The sequence below is a fragment of the Littorina saxatilis genome, linkage group LG3 (genome assembly GCF_037325665.1).
Source record: "Littorina saxatilis isolate snail1 linkage group LG3, US_GU_Lsax_2.0, whole genome shotgun sequence".
Lineage (NCBI taxonomy): Eukaryota > Metazoa > Mollusca > Gastropoda > Littorinimorpha > Littorinidae > Littorina > Littorina saxatilis.
Window position 1 is genome coordinate 35,053,594 of NC_090247.1, and position 10,155 is coordinate 35,063,748.

Consider the following 10,155-nt stretch of genomic DNA (forward strand, 5'->3'; position numbering starts at 1 on the left):
CACAAGCCGTATATATGTATAGATTCAGTCCCTAAATGTCTTTCTTTCTGTGACTTATTCACACTGCATGACGTCACTCGCATAATGTCATACTCGAACTACATGTACAAACCCGCTATTGCTTTAAATATGCAATATTGCAGTGAAAGCGTCTTCCCGGCCTAGTCGACCGCCTATAGGTATCCACAACAGCATTTCTTTCAATGTCTTTCAGTTGGTGGTTTAGAGATAATATATACTTTCCTTTCAGTGTAAACAACAGGGGACACCACCACAGCTTTGCCCAGGCTTTTACATGGAATAAGAGCACCATCAACTTAAACATTTTCCAAACATTCAACAGCCTGACTGGTTCCTGTGTACACTGATCGGGGAGGGGTTGGTGTAACCTGACAGACTGACATAGGTGTCAATCGTGAAAGAAAACTTAAATTCAATCCGGCAAAAAATACCCGGTCTGCACAGAAAGCAGCTTGGCTGCTGATTTTTCGTATGTGTCCTAGCGGAAGGCCGAATCTATCGCGATTAACTCCTTCTTCTCCGTTCATGGTCTGCAACTCCCACGTGCACTCGTGTTTTACACTTTGTTGGGCTTTTTTTCTCTCCATATTTCCCCCGCCATTTAGGCTGCCATACTCCGTTTTCAGGGAATGCGATTAACAAGGCGTGAAGGAAAGTGCCTTTAAATCTGTATTCACATTTTAACATACGTGTAACTTGACTCGCATTGCGTCAGTCGTTGGACCACAGTCGCTATTGAATCAGTTTCTGACTGAATTCATTCTTCACGTACACCTCAGTACTGAAATACGCAATTGTACACGGTACTACATGCACATAAAGAAAGCTCGGCCGAGTCAGGCGATTGTCAACTCACTCACCGGCACTTTGATTAAAGAGAAGCCAGGCTGATTTATGGTTGAATTTATGGACTCGCTGGCAGCCACACCGAAAGGAGTGCGTTGCGTACAGTAAGAGAGCGTGTCGGCATGTCAGACAAACTGGTTTAAAAGCGAGTTTGTGTGTGTGGGGGGGGGGGCCGTGCGTGTGTGTGTGGTAGGTGGGGGGGGTGTAGGGGTCAAATTCTAAACATGAAATGAAAAGATAAAAACTGGTAGGCCTAATTGTCACTAAACCTTGATCAAAATCCCATGGAGACCGTCCTGCTAAAATGTCAGCCTCTGTCTCTTTTCGAACAAAAAGTTAGACAGAAAAAAGACGGGCAACGTCAACGGTCTAAAAATAGCCCAAGTCCTGGAGAACTGTTGCTAAACAATGCAATAAAGAATTAATTATTTCTCGTAATTGGTAAGGACTTCAAACCTAAAACTTTGCAGAAAGCTTAATTTATACATCCCCGCAACGATGGGAAAAGCCCTGGAAGTAATTAAACTTATTAAATAGGACTATGTCAGCCTTTAAGCAAAATGGAATGAGCTGTCTCGGCAGGGCAAAAGAAGCAAGAGTGTGTTTACATTTTCAGTTTCTTCTCTGATGAATGAAGTAAACACTGTTGAACAGTTAAAGAGCCGCCCAGTTTAGAAATTAAAGAGGGCATGGTAGGCTATGTATATATTATTGTCACGCTTGGATAAACTTCAATATTGCATCGAGCTATACTGCACATAGGCCATATAGGAGCAACTGTGTGTGTGTGTGTGACGGTGTGTGTGTGTGTGTATATATATACTACTAGAATGAATACCCGCTTCGCCGGGTAGCCGGCTTCGCCGGGAAGAAGTACTTAGAGCCGTACGCCGGCTTCGCCGGGTCCGAACTATGGACCCGCCAAGCTTAGGTCCCTCCCAGATTCGTGGAATGGGAACAGCACGAAAATGATTCAGTGGCCATAATGCCATTCCTGACCATATCGAGTCCCATCCTTGTCGACGAATGTAACCGTGTTAATCACCTTTGGAGGCGAACTCCACTCAAACAGGACTGAGCAAGTTATGGCTTCTCAAAGGAAGGCCAGTACATAAATTTACACAAAAGCCGCCAGACCACATCACAAACAGAACTGAAGAATGCACAGGTGTTGCTTACATAGAGACACACACACTTACACACACACACACACAAACACAGAGAAGCCGTATCTATAGAGAGATAGATGACAGTGTATTTTTCGCGTGGCTATAAATTGATTCGACCTTTGCACTTTTACAGTGAGGATAATTTACGGGTCCAATTTACGTTCTGTACACTGCGTTGACCTTCTAAAAATAGGTAACAGTAACAGAACGCCGGGAATATCCGAAGACGCTCAGCGCAGTGGACAGCGCAGTGTAGTAACTTACAACTGAACGGGAAAGCCACACGAAGGAAGGGAGATAAACGCCAAACACTGGAGAAGATAAGGAAGAGTTACTTATAATGGTGAAATGAACCCAAAAACGAAAATGAGTTCAGCGCTGCGCGCTGAGAGCACGTGTTGAAATATCTCATCGATGATATTGTGTCCGGGGTGTAGCTGAATACGGTGTCCAAATTTGAAAAAGATCCACCGAGAACTTTGGCGTTGTGATGTGGTGTAGCGGCTATGGTGTGTCGGTATGGGGGCCCGGGTAAGCTGAGGTGGAACCAAAATAGCTGAGGTGGAACCAAAATCGGTTCCGCGCTGCGCGCTGAGAGCACGTGTTGAAATATCTCATCGACCAGGTTGTGTCCAGGGTGTACCTGAATATGATCACCAAATTTGAAACAGATCCATCGAGAACCTTGGCCGCGCATCGCGCACAGACACACAGACAGACAGACAGACAGACACTAGTCGTATATATATATAGATGTGTGTGTGTGTGTGTGTGTGTGTACTTTTTATGCGTGACTGAAACAGTTTATTGACCTTAGCAAATGGTTCAGTAAATTACATTAATAAATCAATAAATCTTGTGAAATAAAATGCAACCGAGTCGGATGTTTTAGACTTTTTTCGTTGTCTTTTAATCAACGTTTCTTGCTGAGCATGAATGATACGTAAACTCACAAGGCAAGGCAGATTAAAACCAAGTTTGTCACATTTCACGTGTTCCAAATTGCCTCACTAAGTCACCTTTTTAGTCATTGAGTTCCTTTCTTAAATCACCACCCTACTTCTCAGAGACCGCTAGCCGCCCCCTCCCCCCGCCCCCACACCCTGCCCCCACACCCTCCAAACCACCGACAGCAAAGTGGACTGGGTGGCCGAGTGGTAACGCACTTGCGCTCGGAAGCGAGAGGTTGCGAGCCCGACCCTGGGTCAGGGCGTTAGCAATTTTCTCCCCCCTTTCCTAACCTAGGTGGTGGGTTCAAGTGCTAGTCTTTCGGATGAGACGAAAAACCGAGGTCCCTTCGTGTACACTACATTGGGGTGTGCACGTTAAAGATCCCACGATTGACAAAAGGGTCTTTCCTGGCAAAAATGTATAGGCACAGATAAAAATGTCCACCAAAATACCCGTGTGACTTGGAATAATAGGCCGTGAAAAGTAGGATATGCGCCGAAATGGCTGCGATCTGCTGGCCGATGTGAATGCGTGATGTATTGTGTAAAAAAAATTCCATCTCACACGTGACGGCATAAATAAATCCCTGCGCCTTGAATATGTGCGCGATATGATTGCATAAAATAAAAAATAAAAAAAATAAAAAAAAATACCTGCGCTTAGAACTGTACCCACGGAATACGCGCGATATAAGCCTCATATTGATTGATTGATTGATTGATTGAAAGTCCTACTATGTTCCACATTTCGGATCTGACTAGGCTTTTTACATGGGGTAAGAAAACTTTTTGGTCGTATACCCAAAACCACCGGTGTGCTTTCGGTGCAGAGTGGGACATCGTTATGAAATATTTTTGTCAACCTGCAAAATTTTTTCATTAACAAAAATTCCCACTCAGCAGCGGCATAGAAAGCAGTCAGGATGTCGATGTTTGGTCTGTAGGCCGACATGTTTAAATGGGGGGGGGGGGGAGGGGAGTGGCCATACTCAATGTAAACTGAGCCTGGTCAGATCTGAGAGGATATGCGGTTGCTAAAAATAAACAAACAAATGGGAAACGGAGGGGGTGGGGTAAGTGATGAAGCCTTTTACTTTTCCCTGCTCTCTTCTCTGCTCAAAAACAAATCCCCTTTAACCTTTCTCCAAAAGAAAAAAAACCACCCTCACAAAACGGCAGATAAGCACATAGAAAACTCCAGAAAAGCCACCAGCAAACAACAAGCTTTGCAGGCATTGTGTAGCGCATAATGCCAAACAGATTGTTCACACCCTTCCCATTCAGTGAATCACACCAACCCGGCGCAGTCAGCAATACAGTGGAGACCCCCACAATGTGAGAAAATTGGGTCTTAAAAAAGGGAAGGATTCTTAAATAGAGGGAAATATACAAAGGTTACAAACAGAATATCTTGAAAAGCAAGGTCTTTGAAGGGAGGGAGGGGGGGGGGGGGGTCTGAAATTGGGGATCTTACAAGGAGGGTTCCACTGTACAACCGAAATGTCGTCTGCTTCTCTCCGCTCCCGTCGCCATATTTGGTGTAAAATTAACCCGGCCCCCTTTTCCAGCAAGTGTGCATCTGCACTGAATTGACTGTGCGGACGGAACACGTCACCGACTATTTTCCTCTGAACTTTAGAAAAGCGAAAAGGATCATGACAAGAATAGACTATTCACGGTATAATCAGTGTGGTATGTTGGAGTTGGGCTCAGTTCTTCCGGACTGAGTCAGTCAAATGTTGTTGTTCTCCCTCCATTGTTTTCTGCCCCTTCTTCAGTTGGATTTTCTTTCGCAGCATTTCTTCCACTTTTGTATCCCCATCCTCTAAACACACGCATCTACCCCTTCCTTTCTTCTCCATCTCCTCTTGAAGGGACGTTAAACAACAACCAACCAACCTCCTCCTCTTCTTCTTCTTGTTTTTGTGTGTGTGGTGTGTAATGTTTTGTTTTTGGGTGGGGTGGTTTTTTTCAATGGGAGAGAAATGATGTAGTCTTTTCGGCACGAGAGTCGGCGAAAGAGACGGTCTGGATAAAGAAAAGAAACGTGATGAAGAAAATTAATTTTTGCAAAGGAAAAAAGTCATATCCTCAAAACAAGCCATCTCGGTCTCTCTCTCCCTGGCCCGGGTACTAGTTCCGGTCTGAAATCAGTAAAGATAGCGAATCGATCGATACCTTGACGACTAAAGTTATAATTTCATCGGCGCATGTGCTTTTTGACACGAGCTACACATCATGTCCAACACACTAAGATTATTTTGCTCTATGGACAATTCAATAAATACATTACTTTCCATTTAAGACACACTTCGTCCCGTTGAAAACAATACCTTTTATGATACTGTCGGGACGTCCTGACTGTGTGATATTGTATGCATAAACTATTCCAGTCACGCAAACTCTGCTCACGAACATGACGAGGCATCCTTGTGTAACACTTTGTGATGTCACCTTTGACGAATTGCTGGTTAAAATGTAAAGTATGAATTGGAATGCATCTGCAGATAAAAAATTTACATCTAAGGCTGGTTCGGTTTCGTAACTATTTGGTACGAACTGCATGGTAGGTTTTATTTCATGGTCCATTACAGGTAATTGTTTAGCTTGTTTTTTTCTCTTTTGGTCTTTCTTTCTTTCTTTTGGTCTTTCTTTTTTCCTTCTTTTTGTTTGTTTATCTTTTTTCTTGCTTACTATTATTTTCACGCCTTTTTGTGGCCTTGAAATTTCATCAATTTGTTGCTGGTTCCTCGCACTATTTACAACAAAAACTAGTTGTAAACGTCGCCCCGGACAGGGGAATAATTAAAACATTTTTTTTTTAATTGTTCTTGAAACTAAGCAAGAGAGGAGAAAACAAGAAGCAACCCCCCCCCCCCCCCCACCAACAAATACTCCTAACATCGCAGGTGCATTCAACTGAGGAGATACTGACAGATTCGCTCATACACAAAAGTTTTGACACTAGGGAAAGCTTTTCTTCCTCAGGCAAAATAGAGCATACTGAACTGCAATCAGTAAACATCTGATACATTTGAAATATGTCGTGTACAGGCGCTTGAGCTGTGATGAGATGTGATGACATATTTCTGCAAGATTTTTGAATTGTTGGGCTTTTGTTTAGTTGATGTTTGGAAAAACGCTTTCCTCAAAAAAGAAAAAGAAAAGTTAAAATATCTTAAAAGAGACAGGCGTGTTTTCAATTAAAGTACAGAAAAGTAAATGAGACTTGTTTCTTCTTCTTTGCGTTCGCAGGCAAGACGATCAGCCCTGTTCAGGTGATGAAAACTATGGCCGCGGATAATGTAACGGATGGTGGTTATTTTAATACTTTCAAAGCACTGATGAAAAATAGGCTACAAGACCAATTTGCCCAAACCTGGCATTCAGAAATAAATAACAATGAGTTTTATTATAATTATAGAATGTATAAAGAGAATTTTGAGTTTGAAAAGTACTTGTCCATCCTGCCGGTTAATTTAGCAAACGCTGTTTTAAAATTTAGAACACTGAATCATAAATTGCCTATACAAAAAGGTAGGACTCTTGGTATTCCCAGACAAGACAGAATCTGTCACAAATGTTCATCAGGTGACCTTGGGGACGAGTTCCATTATATTTTTGTATGTCCTTTTTTTACCAATTATAGAAAACAGTTGTTACGGCGCTATTATTATGCCCGCCCCAATTCAGTTAAATTCAGAGAGCTTTTTTCCACTACAAAAAAGAGTTTATTGCTAAAACTCGCAAAGTTCATGACACTTGTCATGGACTGTTTGAGAAGCGAGTAAAATTTAATTATCTTTTAGCTTTATACTCCGTTATCTGTTTTGTGTTGTTTGTAATAGTATTTTTGTCCTTATGTTAACTCACCCATCACCCCCCCCCCCCTCCCCCTTCCCCCCATTTCCCATAGTAAAGAAATGTATGTAATCACTTTGCACTTGTAGTGTTTTATTGTTATTATTATTATTATTATTATTTATTATTATTATTGTTGAATTGTTTCTTGTATTGTTTTTGCTCTCCCTCACCCCTCAACTCCCTTTTCTCTACATAGTCTGATTTCTTTTTGTTTTAGTTCCTTTTATTTGATGTTGAATGAAATGTGTTTTTATTGTGTTTTTTAATTTTCCATGTACCCTCACGGGTTTTTTATCGGAATAAAACTTGACTTGACTTGACTTGGAAAACAAACAAACAAAGAAACATAGAAGCAAAAAAGCAAATGAAAAAAAATAACAAGCAAACAAATTCGCAAATAAAATAAGAAAACAACACCAAACGGACGACTTGAAAATATTGTTTTTCCTTCATAAATCATATAAAGGATTTGAACTGGGTTGCATAGAACTATACGTTTGATACAGCCTTTTCTAAGGTTTCATAGACACTCACACACACACACACACACACACACACACACGCACGCACGCACTGTGACAAAAGAGACGAAGAGAGATGAAAACAGACAGAGCATTGACAGGGTTGCATAGTCCTATAAGTTTGATACACACACACACACACGCAGACACACAGGCGCACACACACGTACGCACATACACACACACTCACACACACACACAGGGACGAAGAGAGATGAAAACAGACAGAGCTGAAGTACTACACTTCATGCGCCAATGGAACGATTGACAGCGATGAAGACCTTTTGCGCCTGAACAGTAACAATCAGTGATGCGAGTCCACGCTTATCAGTCAAGCGATCCCATCTGCCTTCAGCCGTGTCAAGCCATGTCGACTGATGTCACCAACAGATACAGCAATTAAAGTAACATGCGTGGGCGTACACGTGCACAAATTCACAACTTTAATTTGTTTTCCACGTTTGCGCTGCACTGAGATATGGGGAGCTCCTTTGTTTCATGTGAACGTGTGTGAATGTGTATATAGGGTGTGTGTGTGTGTATTTGTGTTGGTAAGGGCGTGTTACTTTGAGTCACTTCAAGTTTTGTTTGTGAGTGTTTCCGGCTTTGAAGCGACCGTTACTTTGAGTCGCTTCAAGTTTTGTTGTTGTTAAAGTTTTGAGCTCCTTTGGAAAGTTTGTCAACATTTTTTTCTTTGCCGATACCTTGGATGGCAGTACTCTGTATATTGTTTCAATGAATCAAGACGAACAAGTAGACGGCTGACAGATACACAGACAAATAGAAAACTGAAAATATCCAGCCACAGTATACATACGCAGTGCTGGGCTGAATCAATGTGTGTGTGTGTGTGTGTGTGACGGTGTGTGTGACGGTGTGTGCGTGTGAGTGAGTGTGTGTGTGCGTGCGTGCGTTCGTGTAACTCGCTCAGGGGGAAAGAGACAGCGCGTGCACGGTAACACTAAAATACGACAAACCTGCAGGCGTTCTTTGTCTACTCTACCACTACGTGCCTGGTTCAGGGGGGAAAACAACAACAAAATAACGAGAACAAACCCGTAATGTTCAGTTGTGGCTATTCAGTGCAAGGGCGAACGTGTCCACGGTGAATCCTGCACAAAACAGCGATAAGAAGCAGATAAAAAGGGTGCAACTTTACTGACTCATTGTCGTGAAATTCTTGGTGAGCGCAGCAACCTGAAACGTCTAATGACTTTGTCCTTGGGTCTATGCAGAACCCGTTTTCAAGTCGTACGAGGTCAAAATTCTTTTCATTTTGTTGTCAGTAGAAAACAAAATAAACAAAATACAGTAAAGCCATGACAACCATAACAGAGACACTGGACACCTGTCCCTGGAAATGTTAATGACATTGACCGAACAGCCCATAATTATCACAAGCACACATTTTTTTTGTTTGTTTGTTTGCTTAACGCCCAGCCGACCACGAAGGGCCATATCAGGGCGGTGCTGCTTTGACATATAACGTGCGCCACACACAAGACAGAAGTCGCAGCACAGGCTTCATGTCTCACCCAGTCACATTATTCTGACACCGGACCAACCAGTCCTAGCACTAACCCCATAATGCCAGACGGAGCAGCCACTAGATTGCCAATTTTAAAGTCTTAGGTATGACCCGGCCGGGGTTCGAACCCGCAACCTCCCGATCACGGGGCGGACGCATTACCACTAGGCCAACCGTGCCGGTACAAGCACACATAGATGAAACAACATACAACACATACGCTTATATACTACGTTGTTGTTTGGGTGTTTTTTTTGGAGGGAGAACACGATATAACAACTACCACAACAACCAATCTTACATAAAGCAGATTTCAGCAGAACAAAGGCATCATGTACATCTTGAAAGTCCTACAAATTCTTCCCCCCCCCTCCCCCCCCCCCAATTTAAAAAAAAAATAAAATAACCAGAGATTTGTCCCGTCACATATTACATCATTTGTGCCCTGTCTTGAAAGAGTTAAAATATATAATCCTCCATCAACAGATGTCTTCTTGTTCAACTAAGCATTGATTCAAGAGCATTTACGGCATCTGAACATTGAAAATAGATCACTATAAAGGAGCACATCGATTTTAGTTGACGCTCTGTACAGCTACCATGCAACGACAAAACAATGTCATGGTGATGATCGTGGAAGCCTTTCGACCTTCGAAGATGCTGCGTGGCTCCATCTTCACTGTCCCTAACTGGTACTCCAAATATTTTCGGATAATGTATGCGACGAGGCGTGAGAAATATACATTTGTACCAGTGCGTGTATATTACCACAGCAAGCAAATAAGGGGACAAAAAGTGGGGTTATGTAATGTCTGCCCGTCTGTCACACACGCACGAATGGAGGGAGTAGATGGAGAGTCAAACGACTTGAATGTTTTAAAACACAACCACATGTACGAATACACACAAAGGGTCAACGGAATTGAATGCTTCACACACACACAAATAGAGGATTCAAGTGTTTGAATTGTTCACACATACAAATACAAAGATAGGCGGACCAATATTCGAATGTTTCACGCACACACACACATGGTCAAAGTACTTGAATATTTCACACACGCACATAAGCGCATGCACACACATTCACACACACACACGGCTGACGCTGAAGAAAAGGCAAATGATGTCGTTTTTATTTTCTGAATCTCAAGTCTGACACAATGCCTGTAATCTAATTTAAACAGCCCTCTGCATAATACTATGACAAATGTTTCATATCAACCTGAGAACCAGGCTGACATCAGGGTTTTTTA